The 4,296-nt window shown below is 28.4% G+C and overlaps 1 non-coding gene across 1 annotated transcript; it reads right to left on the reverse strand.

The window, feature by feature from the left end:
* Nucleotides 1–672: 672 nt before the first annotated feature.
* Trnag-ucc (transfer RNA glycine (anticodon UCC)) lies at nucleotides 673–744 on the reverse strand. Its single transcript has one exon. It is a non-coding gene; the product is annotated as a tRNA-Gly (tRNA).
* Nucleotides 745–4,296: the final 3,552 nt, after the last annotated feature.

The following is a 4,296-nucleotide window of genomic DNA, read 5'->3' on the forward strand; positions in this document are numbered from 1 at the left end:
GATTTTCATTGATTGTCGGTGGTTTTTCCCTTGGCATTAAATAACTATTGAAAATATCGAAAAATGACCTTTCTAAAGTACTATTTTGATCCAATTTGCTAAAAGATAAGATATTACATGTTGAAATCGAAGCACTGCTTCTGGTAGACATTTTGTATACAGGATAAAAAAAAACTGCATTTGATCCGGGTTCGATTCCCGGCCGTCGCAGTCGTTTTTTGCAGTTCAAAACTTTTTGCATTTAGTTAATTTTTTAGTTTATATTATACTTGTCTCTAAGTCAGAGCCCAGAGGTCACAGGCAATGAACACATTTTTTAACGGCCCCCTTTTAAAAGAATATAATATTTTGAAAACGAAAAATATTATTGTATTGGCAATGTCAATTTGACATGTATTATGTATAATTTATAAAACAATAACAACAATAATATGTTGGTATTTTAAATCAGACGCTAGAGGCTTGACGACCCATATAAGCTCTACCAATTCAGTAAATATGACAATATGTTGGTAAAATAATTATTCAATTTCAAAATAATTACTTTATTAAAAAGAGGCCCGTTAAAAATTGTTCACCACCTGTGACCCCTGACTTAGAGTCCTTAGAGGCTAGTATAATATATTAATATGAACTAAATAACTGCAAAAGTTTAAACAGCAAAAAACTTGCTGCGATGGCCGGGAATCGAACCCGGATCAACTGCTTGGAAGGCAACTATGCTGACCATTACACCACCAACGCATATATATTGGGATGTCTGAACAATGTTATGTAGAGTGTAATATTATAAGTAAGGGCCAACAATTATATGCCCTAAAAATCTATAAAATATGTATGGGCATTATATCCTAAAAATTACCAAAATATGCTCTAAAAATGATATTGTAAAAAATGATTAATTTTTTATATGTATTATACAATTTATACTATAATACAATTATTGCCAATGAATAATGATTTACAAAAATGTGTGGCATTAAAAAATATTAAAAATTAAAAAATTAAAATTAAAGTAATAATTAATAAGTAATTAGTTAAACAAAAACATGAGAGATGTAACTATTGATACGACTAATGTTAAAAATTTTCACTTTTACCACTTTTCATAAATGAGTTGAAATACGCATAATAAGGTTTATGAGTGAAACAAATTAATATTTTGTAATTCCCGAGTTTTTAGTATCTTAAAAATGCTTCAAAAATATACTAAATGCTAAAATATGCCCTAAAAATGCAAAAATATGCAAAATAAAATTTCGTATACAGCATCGTTAGGTTATAAAACAAATTTTGGTAAACTAGCTATTTTTTGACCAACCAATAATAATATGAAAATACACACAAGTGTTGGCCCTAATTATTAGCTTATTGAATAATAATAATAATAATTATTATTATTATAATGAAAGTAATAATAATAATAATAATGCTATTAAAAATATCAATAAAAAATAAAAATTAAATTCTGTTTGTCAAGTCTGGGGAAGTAAACTAATATTTTGTTTACTCGTTAAGTTAAAATAATATAGAAAAATTTGAATTAAGTTAAAAGTGAAGAGTAATTTTTTTTACTTGTAAAAGTTACACTAGTTAATTGGAAAAAAGGTATCTTAACTTAGTTAGAAACAGTTACTTTTTGAAATAATAATGAATAATAATAAAATGCTATTTATATAATTATAAAAATGTAATAATAACCTTACTGTTGATTATTAATAGTACACAAACATGTACCCAAGGCCTTAGCTAAAACAATATTTTGGTGGGGGACTAAAACCCCACGATCTTCCTATAGTATTTTCTAAAAATTATATATGATTAGTACTAAGTACGGACATTTGAATTGGGAAATTAAGCCCCCCCCCCCTATTTGCGCCAACGATTTGTAGCTTATAAGGTATATAGGTACCAATAAATATTGTTATTAATATTTTTAGATTTATAAATCTATTACTAATAACTTGTTTGCTTGTAGCGGATATACATCAGATAATATAATATATTATATACATTCTTCAAACAGAGTATTAGCATATTTTAATTTTTAATCATGCAGCCACAACTAATTAATTTGTTACCATAAAAAAATTATATTTATCAATATTTTCTTTAGAAAAACAGTTATGTAAATATATTTGATAATGTCCAACAATTTTAACACAATTTACTGTGTAAAACTGTTTATTTTTCCCATGCAGAAGGAGTGCTTAACATTTTCAAGTACCTACCTAGCTCAATTGGTCATTGGAAATCACAAATTACATTAGTATTATTTTAATGTAAGTATATTATATTTTCATTTTCATTTTGGTTTTTATTTTAATTTAAGAAGATGTACCTAATAAGATGTAATAATAATATATTATAATAGATTAGTTTCATTTTGTATTCACAATTTAGATGCTGTTGTTGCCAAACATTAAAATAATTTTTTTATGGTAACAAAATAATTAGTTGTGGCTGCATGATTAAAAATTGAAATATGCTAATACTCTGTTTGAAGAATGTATATAATATATTTTATTGTCTGATGTATATCCGCTACAAGCAAACAAGTCATTAGTAATAGATTTATAAATCTAAAAATATTAATAACAATATTTATTGGTACCTATATAACTTATAAGCTACAAATCGTTGGCGGAAATAGGGGAGGGGGGGCTTAATTTCCGAATTTAAATGTCCGTACTTAGTACTAATCATATATAATTTTTAGAAAATACTATAGGAAGATCGTGGGGTTTTAGTCCCCCACCAGAATATTGGGCTTTTTGCGCCTATGCTACGAATAATAATATATTAATATACTTAAAATTTTTGTAAGTCGAAAAAAACACTAGTTCCTGTTATATTATAATAGTTTGATACTTCGATACGATTATTTTATTGTTAGCCACTAACTTTTAGTTTTTTAGATTTTTTATGTTTTGAGTTGTTGAGACAGATAAAAAATAAAAATCATTACCTACAGAGTGTTATATTATGAACATTGTATAATGTATATTAGATATTTGATACAATGATGGTGAATGGGTCACTAAATAAATCATAGATAGGTACACTCGTACACTTACCTATGTTATATGTTGCAGCTATTATATAGGTACACAGTTATGCGAGGAGTATTCCGTATATATTATACCTATTAATCAATTAAATTAATAATTAATTATGTAACAATCAATGATTTAGGTAACAATGTTATTTTGAGAATTCCAGAGTATAGGTATACCTACCAATCCTGACCAGTTTGTTCTAATATGTTAATAGTTAATACTGCTGAATCCTCTAATTTGATTTTGTAGCATATAGTTTTATTAAGTGCATGGGTTTGCTCAATTCACGATAAAATTATTTTCTAATAGTTATATAACTTTTATTTTGAAACAAAAATGTTTTTTAGTTATTTAAATAGTTAATAGTGCCTTTTCTTACATGGTATGTATTATGTAAGAAATATAAATTAAGTTCAATTTTGGATTTGAACGTGGCCCGTGGGAATTACATAGGAGGTTATCAAATATCTGTAGTGCCAAACAAAGCAATATAAATATTACGAACTAATAATTATATTAAACGGTCAGGCAATTGTATTAATTGTACATTTATCATTTGCATGTTTATTAAAAATCATATACCTAGATAAAAATTTCATAATTCTTGTCAAGTGCCATTCAGCCGTGAACGTATACCTACAAAATATGTTGTTATTTTTTCTTTCTAAAAAGTATTGTTTTGTGGGACTTAGTTCATATTATCATTTATCATGGATTCTAAAATAAAAACATTTGCCCCCGGCCCAACAGAGTGCAAGTACTGAAAGCGCATGGCTCCACACCCGTGGCATGTCTATAAGCTGCACATTTATGCACAAACGGAAATTAAAGCTTCGAATTTCAGTAGGAGGGGTGATAAAATGTATCTGATTTGAATTGAGGAATATATCGACATTTATGTTTCAAAATGATGAGGTGGGGAGGTTAACCCTTCGCGACGAAACAGTCGCGGCGAATGGTGCGGCGAAACGGTACGGCGGCGAAATGTCTGGCGGCAAAACGGTACGGCGAAGAAACAGTCCGCGGCGAAATGGTCTGCGTCAGCGAAACTGTCTGCGGCGAAATGGTCTGTGGCGAAACGGTCGCGGCGAAATGTCCTAGATTTATGTAATTAGCCTATATTAGTATATTACGGTCGCAACAAATATGTCAAATTACCAGAATTTTATAAATATTTTTAAACTATAATTAAAATACGAATAATAGAACAGATAGTAAGTTATAACCACCGCCGTCC

Source organism: Metopolophium dirhodum, chromosome 1 (genome assembly GCF_019925205.1).
Source record: "Metopolophium dirhodum isolate CAU chromosome 1, ASM1992520v1, whole genome shotgun sequence".
Taxonomy (NCBI): Eukaryota; Metazoa; Arthropoda; class Insecta; order Hemiptera; family Aphididae; genus Metopolophium; species Metopolophium dirhodum.